Below are 19,306 nucleotides of genomic sequence, written 5' to 3' on the forward strand. Positions count from 1 at the left end.
CTCAGTTTCAGGCTTGGGCTTAGATTTGGGCTTCTTCATGGGAGTGGCCACTTGCTTACCATTCTACTAGAAATTCCCTTTATTTCCCTTGCCCTTTTACTTGAAACTAGTGGTCTTGTCAACCATCAACACTTGATGGTATTTCTTGATTTCTACCTTCGCCGATTTTAGCATCGCGAAGATCTCGGGAATCGTTTTCGTCATCCCTTGCATATTATAGTTCATCATGAAGTTCCAGTAACTTGGTGATAGTGAGTAGAGAACTCTATCAGTCACAATCTTATCTGGAAGATTAACTCCCACTTGATTCAAGTGATTGTAGTACTCAGACATTCTGAGCGCATGCTCACTGATTGAGCTATTCTCCTCCATCTTGTAGGCAAAGTACTTGTTAGAGCTCTCATACCTCTCGACATTTTTGAAATACCAATTACAGCTCTTGGAACATCTTATATGCTCTATGGCGTTCAAAACATTTTTGAAGTCCCAGTTCTAAGCCGTAAAGCATGGCGCATTAAACTATCAAGTAGTCATCATACAGAGCTTGCCAAAACGTTCATAACATTTGCAGCTGCTCCTGCAATAGTTCTGTCACCTAGCGGTGCATCAAGGACATAATTCTTCTATGCAGCAGTGAGGATAGTCCTCAGATCACAGACCCAATCTGCATCATTGCTACTATCATCTTTCAACATAGTTTTCTCTAGGAACATATCAAAAAATACACGGGGAGCTACATCGCAAGCTATTGATCTACATCATAGATATGCAAATACTATCAGGACTAAGTTCATGATAAATTAAAGTTCAATTAATCATATTACTTAAGAACTCCCACTTAGATAGACATCCCTCTAGTCATCTAAATAATCACGTCATTCATATCAACTAAACCATGTCCGATCATCATGTGAGATGGACTAGTTTTCAATGGTGAACATCACTATGTTGATCATATCTACTATATGATTCACGTTCGACCTCTCGGTCTCAGTGTACCAAGGCCATATCTTCATATGCTAGGCTCGTCAAGTTTAACCCGAGTATTCTGCACGTGCAAAACTGGCTTGCACCCGCTGTATGTGAACGTAGAGCTTATCACTCCCGATCATCACGTGTTGTCTCAGCACAAAGAACTGTCGCAACGGTGCATACTGAGGGAGAACACATACCTTGAAATTTTAGTAAGGCATCATCTCATAATGCTACCCTCGTACTAAGAAAAATAAGATGCAAAAAAGATAAACATCACATGGAATCAAAATATGTGACATGATATGGCCATCATCATCTTGTGCCTTTGATCTCCATCTCCAAAGTACCATCATGATTTCCATCATCACCGGCATGACACCATGATCTCCATCATCTTGATCTCTATCAACGTGTCATCACATGGTCGTCTCGCCAACTATTGCTTCTGCAACTATTGCTATCGCATAACCATAAGGCTATTGCCAGTTGCCAATAACTTTAACAAAACAGGATCATCTCATACAAAAATTTATATCTCATCACATCTTGACCATATCACATCACAACATGCCCTGCAAAAACAAGTTAGACGTCCTCTACTTTGTTGTTGCAAGTTTTACGTGGCTGCTACGGGCTTCTAGCATGAACCGTTCTTATCTACGCATCAAAACCACAACAATTTTTCATCAAGTGTTTTTTTTTGACCTTTAACAAGGACCGGTCATACTCAAACTCGATTCAACTAAAGTTGGAGAAATAGACAACCGCCAGCCATCCATGTTCGAAGCACGTCGGTAGAACTAGTCTCATGAACGTGGTCATGTAATGTCGGTCTAGGCCGCTTCATCCAACAATACCTCCAAATCAAAGTAAGACGTTGGTGGTAAGCAGTATGACTATTATCGCCCACAACTCTTTGTGTTCTACTCGTGCATAGAACATCTACACATAGACCTAGCTCGGATGTAGTCGGATTTTGGGTTCCGGCAAAACCCTTCAGGTTCGAACACTGGGGTGCACACGTAGATCTCTCCTCCCCCTTGAACTCTCCCTCACCTCGATCTCAAGGCTCAACGCGTCGAACTCGTAGAACAAAGGGACACAAGATTTATACTGGTTCGGGCCGTAATACCCTACTCCAGTGTGGTGTGGTGGATTGCCTCTTGGGCTAGGGATGAATAGTTAAAAGGGAAGAACAGCCTCCTAAGGAGAGGTGCTCTTGTTCTTGGTGAGTTTGTGTGGATGAGGGTGGGATGGATCTCTCCCCGGATCCGTCCGTTTGGATCAGTTGCCTCCTATGGTGGTGGCTAGCCCTATTTATAGAGGCACTGGTCCTCTTCCCAAATGTTGGCGGGAAGGGATGCCACAACGGCCAAATTTGAAGGGAGACAACTAGTACAAGCTATCCTGACTAAAGGTGGTCTTCGCCTGCCAAATGCTCTGGTGGTGATGCCGTCCTGGGCTCCACGGTGACCTCCATCCTACCGTCCTGCCGGTATTGGTCTCGTTGCACAGATATGGAAACCTTTGCCTGATGCCTCGGGACTCCTCGCCTGCGCTTGTCCCTTTAGCACCAAAGAGGAAACGAGGACACTACGCACGCTGGCGCCCGCCTGGTGCCTGCCTGGACTTGGTCATTTGGCTTGCGTCACAGGAACCTCGCGAGGTGCCCCTTACCTTGTTCTCTCCGCCCCTCACAAGCCAGCCTAGTGAGGCCACCCCCGAGGAGGTCTTGCGTCATTCGCCTCATGAGGCTCGGCCCCAGGCGAGGTTCTTGAGTCTTTGCTAGTGAAGATGGGCCGTACGGGGCCGCTGGCGGAGCCACGCCGTGGGCCGCAGGCAGGCAAGTCTGGGGACCCCCGTTCCCAGGACGCCGACTGTAGCCCCCGGGCTCAAGGTGCGCTCGGACTTGGCTTTGAGGCAAAGCCAAGGGGCAAGTGCGGAGCGCCATGGGCCCCAACAGCCTGCGGGCTCGGTTGACTCGTGGTGATTGATGGGACGTGGGCATCTCCGCTTTCCCACGCTGCCTCGGCAACTGCCCGACTGGCAAAAGACTGGCGCGGGCTGTTGTTGCCTTCATTTCCTTCCTTCGTCTTGCTCCAGGTCCCCTTTCTTGCTCCTTGCTTTCGGAGACTCCAGATCCGCCTGGATCCTCCTTCAAGCCTACCGCCAATGGTGCCCAAGAAACCTCGGGCCACTCCCTCTTCGTCTTGGTACGAGCTAGCGCTTGATGCGCCAAGCGTTTTGGAGAAGAACTTTGTCACCATGCTCCTGATGACAACGGAGGGTGATAAGAAGAGGAAGACTATGCTCCCGGCTAGCTCCGACGGGCTAGAAGCCTTAGGCAGCACCTTCTACCCCTTCTTCATGAGCAGAATCGTCACCATGCTGGTTGCCCCCTTCTCTGACTTCTTCTACTCTGTCCTTAGCCATTACAAGATCCACACTCTCTATCTTCATCCCAACTCCATCCTCCTCCTGTCGATCTTTGTCTTCTACTGCGAGGCGTATGTCAGGGTGATGTCGTCCGTGGCGCTGTTGCGCCACTTCTTCTTCCTCCGGATCAAAGAGGGCCACTACTCTAGGTGCGTTGGCTTCATCGTAGCCAACAAGACCAACACCATCTCGAAGGCCGGGAAGAAGGCCGAGGGCTTCAAGGGCAAGTGGGTCTTGATGGATGCCAAGCACCCCCCGGTTGGCGCTGCCGACGGAGATGCATGTGTCCCACGAGGGGTGGCTTCACGTGAAGCTCAGTGACTACCGGGCGGCGCAGGTGTTGGCGATGACCGCCGACCTGAGGCCTGGTGATTCAAGGGCGGCAAAGTTGACGGGAGCCATCATCGTCAAAGAATTCATGAAGCAGCGCAAGGCTCCCCTCCAGTCGCGCCCGCGCCCCTTGTGGAAGCTTGGAGACGAAGGGGACAACCTCCGTCGGCGCCCGGAGGCCCTTTATGACGAGGAGCTGCGCTCGGCCCTCCACTCCTTGCTTGGGGACGACCAAGGGTACCAGCTGGACTCCTTCGTTCCCTTGTACCGCCATCCGAATGGGGCGCAGGTTGTCGCCGCTCTGCCTATCTTCGACAGGCGTGGGCTCGTGCCACCTGCGCCCTCAAACTTCCCGGTGACAACGACTCCGGTGGACGTGTCTTCCGACGAGTCTCGGGCGGAGGAAGAGGAGGAAGAAGGGGAGGAGGAGGAGCGTGACTCGGAGGCGACCCACGAAGGGGCGGGGGAGACCTCCCCTTTGCGCAAGGCCGACATCCTCCGCCCCTGCCTGATGAGAATGATGAGGCTGATGTCCTCCTGGAAAGTAGGGAGTTGCATGCGGCCGGTGGCTCCTCGAGGTCCAAGGCCAGTCCTCGGAGGAGGTCCTCGGCTGTGATTTCGACGAGAGGGAGGTCGGCGCTGATTTCCCGAGACAACGCCCCTGTTCTGATGCTGCCCGGAGATGTCGCCAACCCGCCTGCTGCTTCTTCTTCTGTTCCTGGTGCTCCTGCGCCCATGCCTCAGGCCGCGAAGCTTTCAGGCTTCAAGCTTAGGAAGCAGAGAGATTACACTACGATGGACCAGTAAGTACTCTTGTCCTGTCTTGTTTCTGCTTCTATTTTTGACTCTTAATGCTTCTCTGTTGCGCCAACAGGCCTACACCCGCGGTGAAGAGGAGGAAGGAGGAAGCGGTGGTAGTGCTCGGGACCCCATCACCTATGGCGGTTGCGCCCCTGTCCGTGGAGAAGGGCAGTGACATCGCTCGCGTTTCTCCTGCCCGATCGTACTCGCGAGGCTTGGGGGAGCGTCCTCAATAGGAGGTGGCCCTTATTGCCCCACTGGCTCCGGAGGTGCTAACGCCCAGCTCGGTTGCTGGGGTCCCCAAGGCTCTGGAGCCCCCAGCCTCCCAGGCCATGGTGGCAACGCTGACTCCTCCTCCGCATGCCGCACTGCTGACATCAGATCCTTCTGCCTCCCTTGACGTCCTGGAGCGCGTGATGTCTACTACACAACCTTCTTCTTGTAGACGTTGTTGGGCCTCCAAGTGCAGAGGTTTTTAGGACAGTAGCAAATTTCCCTCAAGTGGATGACCTAAGGTTTATCAATCCGTGGGAGGCGTAGGATGAATATGGTCTCTCTCAACCAACCCTGCAACCAAATAACAAAGAGTCTCTTGTGTCCCCAACACACCTAATACAATAGTAAATTGTATAGGTGCACTAGTTCGACGAAGAGATGGTGATACAAGTGGTATATGGATGGTAGATAAAGGTTTTTGTGATCTGAAAATATAAAAACAGCAAGGTAACTAACGATAAAAGTGAGCACAAACGGTATTGCAATGCGTTGAAACAAGATCTAGGGTTCATACTTTCACTACTGCAAGTTCTATCAACAATAATAACATAATTGGATCATATAACTATCCCTCAAAATGCAACAAAGAGTTACTCCAAAGTCACTAATAGCGGAGAACAAACGAAGAGATTATGGTACGAAACCACCTCAAAGTTATTCTTTCTGATCGATCTATTCAAGAGTCCGTAGTAAAATAACACGAAGCTATTCTTTCCATTCAATCTATCCTAGAGTTCGTACTAGAATAACACATTCAGACAAAAATCAACCAAAACCCTAATATCACCTAGATACTCCAATGTCACCTCAAGTACCGTGGGTATGATTATACGATCTGCATCACACAATCTCAGATTCATCTATTCAACCAACACAAAGAACTTCAAAGAGTGCCCCAAAGTTTCTACCGGAGAGTCAAGCCAAAAACGTGTGCCAACCCCTATGCATAAGTTCATGAGGTCACATAACTCGCAAGTTGATCACCAAAACATACATCAAGTGGATCACATGATATCCCATTGTCACCACAGATAAGCACGTGCAAGACATACATCAAGTGTTCAAATCCTTAAAGACTCAATCTGATAAGATAACTTCAAAGGGAAAACTCAATACATTACAAGAGAGTAAAGGGGGAGAAACATCATAAGATCCAACTATAATAGCAAAGCTCGCGATACATCAAGATCGTACCACCTCAAGAACACGAGAGAGAGAGAGATCAAACACATAGCTACTGGTACATACCCTCAGCCCCGAGGGTGGACTACTCCCTCCTCGTCATGGAGAGCGCCGGGATAATGAAGATGGCCACCGGAGAGGGATTCCCCCTCCGGCATGGTGCCGAAACGGGTCTAGATTGGTTTTCGGTGGCTACAGGGGCTTCTGGCGGCGGAACTCCCGATCTATTCTTCTCCCTGATGGTTTTAGGGTATATTGGTATATATAGGAGGAAGAAATACGTTGGGGAAGCCACGAGGGGCCCATGAGGGTGGAGGGTGCGCCCAGGGTGCCTTCCTTGTTGCTTCCCTTACGTACACCCCGAGTCTTCTGGATTGCTTCCGTTCCAAAAATAACTCTCCAGAAGGTTTCTTTCCATTTGGACTCCGATTGATATTCCTTTTCCGCGATACTCTAAAACAAGGAAAAAACAGAAACTGACACTGGGCTCTAGGTTGATAGGTTAGTCCCAAAAATCATATAAAATAGCATATAAATGCATATAAAACATCCAAGGTTGATAATATAATAGCATGGAACAATCAAAAATTATAGATACGTTGGAGATGTATCAGCATCCCCAAGCTTAATTCCTGCTCGTCCTCGAGTAGGTAAATGATAAAAATAGAATTTTTGATGTGGAATGCTACCTAACATATTTATATGTAGTTCTCTTTATTGTGGCAAGAATATTCAGATCCATAAGAATCAAGAAAAAAGTTTAATATTAACATAAAAATAATAATACTTCAAGCATACTAACCATGCAATTATGTCTTCTCAAAATAACATGGCCAAAGAAAGCTATCCCTACAAAATCATATAGTCTAGCTATGCTCTATCTTCACCACACAAAATATTTAAATCATGCACAACCCCGATGACAAGCCAAGCAATTGTTTCATACTTTTGGTGTTCTCAAACTTTTTCAATCTTCACGCAATACATGAGCATGGGCCATGGATATAGCACTATACGTGGAATAGAAGGGTGGTTGTGGAGAAAAAAAGGGAGAAGATAGTCTCACATCAACTAGGCGTATCAACGGGCTATGGAGATGCCCATCAATAGATATCAATGTGAGTGAGTAGGGATTGCCATGCAACGGATGCACTAGAGCTATAAGTGTATGAAAGCTCAAAAAGAAACTAAGTGGGTGTGCATCCAACTCGCTTGCTCACGAAGACCTAGGGTATTTTGAGGAAGCCCATCATTGGAATATACAAAGCCAAGTTCTATAATGAAAATTTCCCAGTAGTACATGAAAGTAACAACATAAGAGACTCTCTATCATGAAGATCATGGTGCTACTTGTAAAAGGATAGTAGCATTGTCCCTTCTCTCTTTTTCTCTCATTTTTTTGTTTTTTGTTTTTTGGGCCTTCTCCTTTTTTTGTCCTTTCTCTTTTTTTTTCGTCCAGAGTCTCATCCCGACTTTTGGGGGAATCATAGTCTCCATCATCCTTTCCTCACTGGGACAATGCTCTAATAATGATGATCATCACAAATTTATTTACTTACAACTCAAGAATTACAACTCAATACTTAGAACAAGATATGACTCCATATGAATGCCTCCGGCGGTGTACCGGATGTGCAATGACTCATGAGTGACATGTATGAAAGAATTATGAACGGTGGCTTTGCCACAAATACAATGTCAACTACATGATCATGCATAGAAATATGACAATGATGAAGCGTGTCATAATAACGGAACGGTGGAAAGTTGCATGGCAATATATCTCGGAATGGCTATGGAAATGCCATAATAGGTAGGTATGGTGGCTGTTTTGAGGAAGGTATATGGTCGGTTTATGGTACCGGCGAAAGTTGTGCGGTACTAGAGAGGCTAGCATTGGTTGAAGGGTGAGAGTGCGTATAATCCATGGACTCAACATTAGTCATAAATAACTCACATACTTATTGCAAATATCTATTAGTTATCGAAACAAAGTACTACGTGCATGCTCCTAGGGGGATAGATTGGTAGGAAAAGACCATCGCTCGTCCCCGATCGCCACTCATAAGGAAGACAATCAATAAATAAATCATGCTCCGACTTCATCACATAACGGTTCACCATACGTGCATGCTACGGGAATCACAAACTTCAACACAAGTATTTCTCAAATTCACAATTACTTAACTAGCATGACTCTAATATCACCATCTCCATATCTCAAAACAATTATCAAGTATCAAACTTCTCTTAGTATTCAATGCACTTGTATGAAAGTTTTTATTATACCCATATTGGATGCCCATCATATTAGGACTAAATTCATAACCAAAGCAAATTACCATGCTATTTAGGACTCTCAAAATAATATATGTGACGCATGATAGTTCATCTATTTATATGAAATAAAACCACCACCGTGCTCTAAAAAGATATAAGTGAAGCACTAGAGCAAATGACAAACTACTCCGAAAGATATAAGTGAAGATCAACGAGCAGTCGAATAATTATGCAACTATGTGAAGACTCTCTAACATTTAAGAATTTCAGATCTTGGTATTTTATTCAAACATCAAGCAAAAAAAATTATGCTCCAAGCAAAACACATATCATGTGGCGAATAAAAATATAGCTCCAAGTAAAGTTACCGATGAACGAAGACGAAAGAGGGGATGCCTTCCGGGGCATCCCCAAGCTTAGGCTCTTGGTTGTCCTTAGATTATCTTGGGGTGCCATGGGCATCCCAAAGCTTAGGCTCTTGCCACTCCTTGTTCCATAATCCATCAAATCTTTTACACAAAACTTGAAAATTTCACAACACAATACTTAAAGTAGAAAATCTTGTGAGCTCCGTTAGCGAAAGAAAACAAAACACCACTTCAAGGTACTATAATGAACTCATTATTTATTTATATTGGTGTTAAACCTACTGTATTCCAACTTCTCTATGGTTTATAAATTATTTTACTAGCCATAGATTCATCAAAATAAGCAAACAACACACGAAAAACAGAATCTGTCAAAAACAGAACAGTCTGTAGTAATCTGTAGCTAACGCAAGTTCTGGAACCCCAAAAATTCTAAAATAAATTTCTGGACGTGACGAATTTATCTATTAATCATCTTCAAAAATAATTAACTAAATATCACCTTCCAAATAAAAACGGCAGAATTCTCGTAAGCGCTAAAGTTTCTGTTTTTTACAGCAAGATCAACAAGACTTTCCCCAAGTCTTCCCAATGGTTCTACTTGGCACAAACACTAATTAAAACATAAAAACTAAATCATTATAGAGGCTAGATAAATTATTTATTACTAAACAGGAGCAAAAAGCAAGGAACAAAAATAAAGTTGGGTTGCCTCCCAACAAGCGCTATCGTTTAACGCCCCTAACTAGGCATGATGATTTCAACGATGCTCACATAAAGGATAAGAATTAAAACATAAAGAGAGCATCATGAAGAATATGACTAGAACATTTAAGTCCAACCCACTTCCTATGCATATAGATTTTGTGAGAAAACAACTTATGGGAACAACAATCAACTTGCATAGGAAGACAAAACAAGCATAACTTCAGAACTTTAAGCACATAGAGATGAAACTTGATATTATTGCAATTCCTACAAGCATATGTTCCTCCCTCATAAGAATTTTCAGTAGCATCATGAATGAATTCAACAATATAACCATCACATAAATTATTCTTTTCATGATCTACAAGCATAGAATTTTTATTACTCTCCACATAAGCAAAATTCTTCTCAATCGGAATAGTGGGAGTATCATAAGAGACTCGAATACTATAAATTGTTTCCACATTAAAGAGTAATGTTCAGAAAAAATGTAATCATAATCATGAATTTTTTTATAAACATAATCATCACTACTTTTATAGCATATGTATCATCACAATAATCATCATAGGTAGCAACTTTGTTCTCATCATAATCGATTGAAACCTCTTCCAAGATAGTGGAATCATTACTAAATAAAGTCATGACCTCTCCGAATACACTTTCATCAATATAATCATCATATGTAGGAGGCATGCTATCATCATAATATATTTGCATATCAAAACTTGGGAGACTAAAAATATCATCTTCATTAAACATAGCTTCCCCAAGCTTGGGTCTAACATTAATTGCAGCAAATATATTCTCGAAAACAACATCTTCATCAAACATAGAATCCCCAAGCTTGGGCCTTTTCATATCATAAGCATAATCACTCTCATCATTAATAGTATGGATAACACCGATAGTATAGCAATTATCATTTGGGGGGGACACCTTTCTACCTTTGTGTAACGCCCTCGATGTGGCTATATCTCCCACGTGTCGAAGCACGACTTAGAGGCATAATCGCATTGAAAGCAATGTCGCAAGTGAGGTAATCTTCACACAACCCATGTAATACATAAGGGAAAGAGATACATAGTTGGCTTACACTTTCCACTTCACACAATACATGAATAAAGCATTACATCATCCAGATACAACCAAGGTCTGACTACGGAACCAAAAGAAAGAAGACTACCCCAAATGCTACACAGATCCCCGATCGTCCCAACTAGGCTCCACTACTGATCGACTAGAATGAAACAACACAAAGGACAAGATCTTCATAGAGCTCCTCTTTGAGCTTGGTTGCATCATCTGCACGGTATCCTTGGCACATGCAAGCTGGTTTTGGAAGTATCTGTGAGTCACGGGGACTCAGCAATCTCACACCCTCGCGATCAAGACTATTTAAGCTTATGGGTAAAGGTAAAGGTATGAGGTGGAGCTGCAGCAAGCGACTAGCATATATGGTGGCTAAACATACGCAAATGAGAGCGAGAAGAGAAGGCAAAGCGCGGTCGAGAAACTATGATCAAGAAGTGATCCTAGCACAACCTACATCAAGCATTACTCCAACATAGTGTTCACTTCCCGGACTCCGCCGGAAAGAGACCATCACAGCTACACATGCGGTTGATGCATTTTAATTAAGATAAACTTCAGGTTTTCTACAACCAGACATTAACAAATTCCCATCTGCCCATAACCGTGGGCACGGCTTTCAAAAGTTCAAATCCCTGCAGGGGTGTCCCAACTTAGCCCATCACAAGCTCTCGCGGTCAATGAAGGATATTCCTTCTCCCAAGACAATTCGATCAGGCTTGGCATCCAGGTTACAAGACATCCTCGACAATGGTAAAACAAGTCCAGCAAAGCCACCCGAATGTGCCGAAAAATCCCGATAGGAGCTGCACATATCTCGTTCTCAGGGCACATCGGATTGTCCAAACTTCCGGTAGGCCAGCCCAGAGTTGCCCCTGGTGGCCACCGGCGGCTGACAGGTTGGACCAACACTCAGAGGAGCATGGTACGGGGGTTTAAATAAAGATGATCCTTGAGTCTGCAGAACCCAAGGGAAAGAAAAGGCTAGGTGGCAAATGGTAAAACCAAGGTTGGGCCTTGCTGGAGGAGTTTTATTCAAGGCGAACTCTCAAGGGTTTCCCATTATAACCAAACCGCGTAAGGAACGCAAAATCCGGGAACATAACACCGATATGACGGAAACTAGGGCGGCAAGAGTGGAACAAAACACCAGGCATAAGGCCGAGCCTTCCACCCTTTACCAAGTATATAGATGCGTTAATTAAATAAGAGATATTGTGATATCGTAACAAAATATCCATGTTCCAACAAGGAACAAACTCCAATCTTCACCTGCAACTAACAACGCTATAAGAGGGGCTGAGCAAAGTGGTAACATAGCCAAACAACGGTTTGCTAGGATAAGGTGGGTTAGAGGCTTGGCTCAACAATATGGGAGGCATGAAAAGCAAGTGGTAGGTATCGCGGCATAGGCATAGCAAAAGAGCAAGCAACTAGCAAGCAAAGATAGAAGTGATTTCGAGGGTATGGTCATCTTGCCTGAGATCCCGCTAGGAGGAAGAATGAGTCCAGGAAGAAGACAAACGGACATAGTCGAATGGTTCCTCACAAACGTGACGTTATCGGAACCAACCCGAAGAAGCAACACCGGAAAGAAGCAAACAACATAGTAAACAACAACCACATAATCATGGCATGATGCACAATAAAGTATGATGCATGTCCGGTTTAAAGAGGCATGGCATGGCAAAATGCACAAGCAATCCTACAAATTAAGTGGAGCTCAATATGCAACGGGATGCATATTGACGGAACACCACATTCGAGTTACTTAGTTCGATCTCGTTTATGTACCCAATAAGATTAAATGTTGTTAGCATGGCAAGAGGGTGAAGCAAATTAAAACTACCTATCTAGTCAAGTTTAAATGAGGCCGGAAGCAACGAACAACAATTCTGGTAAATCCCCATATGCATATATTAGTTTTGGTGCTGTTCTGCCCTAAACCAAATTTTATAGTTGTTAAACATGCAAAGTGATGCCACCATGTTAAACTAGGCAAAATTCTACCCCATTTACATATAAAGTTTATTATAAACCGAGCTACGGTTATTTAGTTATGATTTAAACCGTTTTAGCAAGTCCATAGAGCAAATTTAAACAAACATCATTTTAAACATGTCAAACATGATTGAAAGTTGGATATAATTAAACTAGACAAAATTCTACGCAACTTTCATATACAAAGTTTTTACATGTGATGCTTAGTTTGTGAGTAATGAAATGCATGAAGTTTAGGGGCTGAACTGCAAAACTGTTGTCTCAGGATAAATAGGAAAAACGCAGATCAGGAAGAAAACAACACTGGGCCGAAACTGGATGGGCTGGGGTTCTCACCAAGGTACTTGGGCCAGCTCAGAGCAGTTACTGGGCCCGGCAATGCAGCTGCCTGGCGGCTGGGAGGCCCACGCGGGCGAAGGGAGCTGGGCCTGCGCTTGCTTGGCTTGGTCGATGCGTACGAGTGGGCGAGCGCTGCTGCCCGTGTCTCTGAAAGCAGAAACAGTAGCGGGGGCGCAAGGTTCAGAGCAGCAGCAGGTTCACGGCAACAGACTAGGCGGCGGGAATGGCTGCCGGCGACGTGGGAGGGCACGGACCCATCCGGATATAGGCGAGGCGAAGGGCCACGGGTGCTGGGACTTGGCGATGGAGAAGACCATGACAGCGGCGGCTACTGACGCGGCAATAGGGCGATGCAGGGGAGTCGACGCGGCGGCTTCAGGCGATGAGGTGGAGGTCTTGGTCGAGGAGGAGGCTGCGACGGGGATCTCTGGTGGCGGAGCTCGACGCGGAGGCCGGCGGCGGCTTGACTCCGGTGGCGCGGGGCTGATGCTTCTCATTGAATCTGAACGGCGAGGCAAGCAGCAAAGCAGCAACTGGTACGGCAGCAAGAACGAGCAGACGGGGCGGCATGGAGCTTGGCGGGGCGGCGGAGCCGAGGGCCTTGGGAGACGGCGGCGGACATGATGGAGCAGGCGGTGCTCGGGCGCGCCTCGTGGTCCTGCTGGAAGCAGACGAAGCATAGGAACGATGGCACTGGCGTCTCGGTTCCCTGTGAAGAAGAAGAAGAGAACGAGGGGAGAGCTTGCGCGTAAGAGGGAGAGAAAGAAGGAAGGGAAAGGAGCAGGGGTGGAAGGGCGCAGGGCACGGCCTGGTGGCGCTGGTTGCCGGCGAGGAGTGATTTGGAGGCCTCGGGCACGAGGAAATCGGCAAGCGATGCGGCTTGGTTGGCTGCAGAAAACGAGGTGGAGTAGATCAGAAAGGATCCCGAGGGAGATGGAAGAGAGTGGCGGCAGAGGAGGATCCCTAGAAATTAGGGATTTGGTCTCCGGATAGACTAATATATAGATAGTGGGTAGGTTAGGCTAGGGGCTATCTCGACCCTACGATCGCAATCGGACGATCGCGGATAAAATAGCTAGGGAGCCCAAATAAGAAAATGGAGACGTTTTGTAGATGTTTGGGGATGATCCGGACACAACGGTGGCGACAGTCCGGGTCGGGTCCGGGACAGCTTTTCGGACGCGCGCGCGAGGGGGTTTGATGCACTGAGCAGAGAGGGTTTCGGACCGTGCGGTCGCATCGGAAAACTCCGGAAGCGAAGAGGGGAAGGAGGATGGACTAGGTGGGCTGTGGCGAGACTACGAGGGGGAGAAGAGGGAGAGAGGGCCTGGCGTCTGTTTCCGAAGACCGAAAACGTCCGACGTTAGACCGGCTATAATGCCGCTATAGTTATCCGTTGGGGCGTCAAACAAACTCCGAATGCGATGAAACTTGGCAGGCGGCCTACCTACACTATAATAAGACCGCACACCAACTCTCAACCCAACCCAAGAACATTTTCCGGCCACTTATAAAATAATATTCGGACGTGCCGCGGGCGCGTGCGAGTGTGTCTGGGTTCAGAACGGACAACGGACGAAACTGGGGAAACCCGGACGGATGCATGTTTGAAAACATGATGATGCAATGCACATGATGACATGGCAAGATGCAACACGCAAGTGAAGACAAGGCAACAACATCGAATAATTGGAGGACACCTGGCATATCGGTCTCGGGCCGTTACAACACTCCACCACTACGAGAGGATCTCGTCCCGAGATCTAGAATGGCACCGGAGGGAAAAACGGAAGAGAAAGAGAAGGGGTAAAACTAAGTTGCTCCTTTGACAAACGAGTGAAACCAAAGAACCTTTCAAAGGTTAAGCCATTATGATAAAAGAATACAGCGGAGATGACGAAGCTGAAAACACTCTGTTAGAAAAGAGGAACAAGGGAGAACAACTTCGGGCAGCACTCCGATTGAAAAGAAAAAGAATTGAATAAGAACTTGATAAGATGAGGAGATACTTGATGAAATCACAATACACTGCCTCCGTAACTATTGAATGAATGAAACAAGGGGTAAGAAAGATCTCGGACAGCACTCCGGTTTAAAAGAGATGAAAAACTTGATAAAATGAAAGAGCTTGAGCAAAGGGATACAACACTCCGGTTAAAAGGATAAGCATGAACAGAACATGGTCTTGACAATCCTAGAAGATGGGTTGAGGAGAGCAACATCACAATGCCTCCGGAAGGAAGAATCGAAGATAGATCATTGAAATAAAAGAATGGAGAAGAAAAAACCAACTTCTGCCACAAATGAGCTTGAAAAGGCATCCTTAGGAGAAGGGTCAAACGGAATTGTTGGAACACCAACAACGGAAGGACAAACTTGAAATGGGCTTATAGAAGGCATCTCAACATTATGAGGTGACAACTAGCCACTCACGAAAAAGATTTGATTGGATTTATATGACAAGGAGACGAGAAACTATTTGACCGGGAGGAAAGATGAAGAACTTGGATCATATATTATCACCATTAATAGCATTAATCCTTAGGGAAAGCTTTAGGTGAAATATAACCCCAGTTAACTCCAATGACGATACTGATGGATTTAAAATACCTCATTCTTAACAACATGTGAATCACGAAACATGAACTCAAATTATCAAGAATGACATAATACCACCTCCAAAGGTACGATAGAAAGAATTGCACTATCGAATGCAAGAAGAGGAATACTTGAGCTCCTCTGAAGAGAATCTCAATGAACACTTCGAGAAGGAATTAAATCCTTGATGAACCATCATGTAGAACCTCCATGAAGAACTCCGGTAATAAAGAATGATCAAACGAAAGGCAAGAGAAGTTGAAAACACAAGGTGAATCATTGTAATGATTTAGATGGATCTTCGTGATGATATAATTGAAATAACTTTGAGCTCTGGAAAAGAAAGATGGACAACTTGAATCGAGAATTTGATGAACTTCGGAATAAGGAATTAATCGCTTGGATGAACAAGAATAAGAATTACGTTATGTGTATCCTTCACCAATTTAAATTGATGACAATCAACGTATTTGGCATACTACTTAATTCTCGTAGAAAGGATTAAGATAGATATAGCGAAAACTTGGGAAAACCTTCAACGAACCACCGGTAGGATTCGGGAACAACGAATGAATCTGTATGATAACGAAGGAGAAGAACTCTTGAATGAACCACCGTAAGAATTGAAAACGAACGAAGTAAAGATAAAGAAACACCGGGAAGAATTTGCAAATGAACGAAGATGCTTGAGAGAATTTAGATACAAGAGAACAAAGAGATCAAGAGCTGATTAGATAATCCTTGATTTAGACACCGGTAAGATTGGAGAATGATAACTGAAAGCTGAGAATGAATAAACCTGAATTGATGGACTCCAGATAGGTGAAAGGAATTGTCACAATCAAAACACTTATGAGAGGATGGAAAAAAAGCTAGAGCCATGAATCTTCAAGAGAACGGACCAAGATTTAGAGGAAAACACTTCTTCGGTCTTCAAAATCCGAGAATGACGACGAGAAACACCACCATGAATTGTTGAGACACTCCGGAAGAATCAAAAGTGAAGAGGTTGAGCCAACGATGAAAAGAATGTGAATGATCTTGGAGAAAAACATAAGACTGATGATAATTCATTCTTATGTCAAACTTCAAAAAGAAATTTGAGGATAGCTCCAGGAAAATTAGAAGAGTCAGGTAAGATCCTGGAAAAATACCTGTGGGTTAGGGCCCACTGAAAATATACACCGTTGTAATGATTTAAAAGAGAGATAACACCGGTAGAATTAAAAGGCTTGAATGAGAGAACATCCTCGAAAGATCTTGAACGAATGCACAGTGGAAGCACGAATCTTCGAGATATCTAGAGCACTCCGGAACAAATTGAATAGTGAGTAAGTGAATTATTATGAGGTGCACCGGTATGGGAAAGCATTTGAAACGAGGAAAAAGGATATGATCAACAAAGCTTGACTTGGATCCACCGGAGAAGAAAAGAAAGAAGAATGACGAGCTTGAGGCTTCGTTAGAATCTTCATGAACATCACCGGGTAAGAACATTGACGGAAAAGAATGGAGAGACTTCATATTCATAAGATAGATACTTGATAAAGAAATCTGAGTCCTCGAAGAAAAACGGGTGTGTGGGCGGGAAAAACAAAGGAAACTTGGAGACGGATGAAACAAACACCGTTGAGAAGAACTGATACTTGATCTTGCGGATGTTGAAATGTTCGGATCCACTTAAAGAGAAACACGCCGGTTGAAAAGGATTGACAGCACAATCTCGATGACCGAGAAGGATTAGTATTCACATGGGAATATGAGAACATCGCTTAGGAAAGGTATGTAATCAACATTTGACTTCGAAGCAACTCGAATACCACAGCTCAAAAACAAAACAAAAAGGATTGGCTTGCAAAATAAGCCGGAATAAACATATGATAGAGATTTCTTCCGAAGTTTTCATGGTAGGGCCTACACGGGCTCGATCATACAACACCATCATGTACAAGGCAGTGCACATGACATACGAAGCATCCCCGAGTCGGCATAGCCAAGGACTCCTTAAGACACAACGAGACCACTATAAAACCAATCGTGAATAGGCGGACCACTAGACGTCGAACCCCAATTTCCTATCATACATCTGTCAGAAAGATATCCTAAGAGCTACTTGAATTCCCACTTATAAACTCCCGAAATTTTCCGGTTATGCAATCGGGTGTTGGGGATACAGGGGAAGCATAATATCTCACCCAAACTAGCAAATCCTACATCCAGATGTATCCATCCTTCAACACATAACCAAGAAACCTTCGGAAATCGTTTACCTCAACCTTCGAAAAGCATCCGCTATACAAGTTATGGCAATACTCCCGAACTCCCGCCCCAGTAGTGGGTGGCGTCGAGGTTATCTCACCAACAACTGCAAAAAGAGATTTTCGATGTCGGCGAAACTAATCTCAGGTATTCTAGAACTGCAACGATAAAATTGTGACGACAACACCTCGGAGCTCAACTTCCCGGGACACTGCCACAACCCCTAAATGTCAGGAGTCACCAAGAACAATGTTCTCGTCACAAATCGATCGGAACGATTCCCATATACCCGCGTGATCCTAAATTTTTTTAGTGAAATTTGAGAAGAGAAGAGTCAAAACTCTACGTCAGGATGCCTCACCAGAGCGATGAAGGGACTAAGGAGTAAAAAGAATTCCTAACTCTCTGATATATATAATTCCTAAATGACTCAAAACATTTTTCTAGACTCAACAATGCCAGCGATTCGATCAAGCAGGGGGCTCCTAAGGTCGGGGAAGGCTCTGATTACCAACTTGTAACGCCCTCAATGCGGCTATATCTCCCACGTGTCGAAGCACGACTTAGAGGCATAACCGCATTGAAAGCAATGTCGCAAGTGAGGTAATCTTCACACAACCCATGTAATACATAAGGGAAAGAGATACATAGTTGGCTTACACTCGCCACTTCACACAATACATGAATAAAGCATTACATCATCCAGATACAATCAAGGTCCGACTACGGAACCAAAAGAAAGAAGACTACCCCAAATGCTACAAAGATCCCCAATCATCCCAACTGGGCTCCACTACTGATCGACTAGAACGAAACAACACAAAGGACAAGATCTTCATAGAGCTCCTCTTTGAGCTTGGTTGCGTCATCTGCATGGTATACTCGGCACCTGCAAGCTGGTTTTGGAAGTATCTGTGAGTCACGGGGACTCAACAATCTCACACCCTCGCGATCAAGACTATTTAAGCATATGGGTAAAGGTAAAGGTATGAGGTGGAGCTGCAGCAAGCGACTAGCATATATGGTGGCTAAACATACGTAAATGAGAGCGAGAAGAGAAGGCAAAGCGCGGTCGAGAAACTATGATCAAGAAGTTATCCTAGCACAACCTACGTCAAGCATTACTCCAACACCGTGTTCATTTCCCGGACTCTGCCGGAAAGAGACCATCACGGCTACACACGCGGTTGATGCATTTTAATTAAGATAAACTTCAAGTTTTCTACAACCGGACATTAACAAATTCCCATCTGCCCATAACCACGGGCATGGCTTTCGAAAGTTCAAATCCCTACAGGGGTGTCCCATCTTAGCCCATCACAAGCTCTCACGGTCAACGAAGGATATTCCTTCTCCCAAGACAATCCGATCATGCTCGGCATCCAGGTTACAAGACATCCTCGACAGTGGTAAAACAAGTCCAGCAAAGCCGTCCGAATGTGCCGACAAATCCCGATAGGAGCTGCACATATCTCATTCTCAGGGCACACCGGATTGTCCAAACTTCCGGTAGGCCAGCCCAGAGTTGCCCCTGGTGGCCACCGGCGGCTGACAGGTTGGACCAACACTCAGAGGAGCACTGGTCCGGGGGTTTAAATAAAGAAGACCCTTGAGTCTGCAGAACCCAAGGGAAAGAAAAGGCTAGGTGGCAAATGGTAAAA

Source organism: Triticum urartu, chromosome 1A (genome assembly GCF_056163025.1).
Source record: "Triticum urartu cultivar PI428250 chromosome 1A, HENAU_Tu73, whole genome shotgun sequence".
Classification (NCBI taxonomy): domain Eukaryota; kingdom Viridiplantae; phylum Streptophyta; class Magnoliopsida; order Poales; family Poaceae; genus Triticum; species Triticum urartu.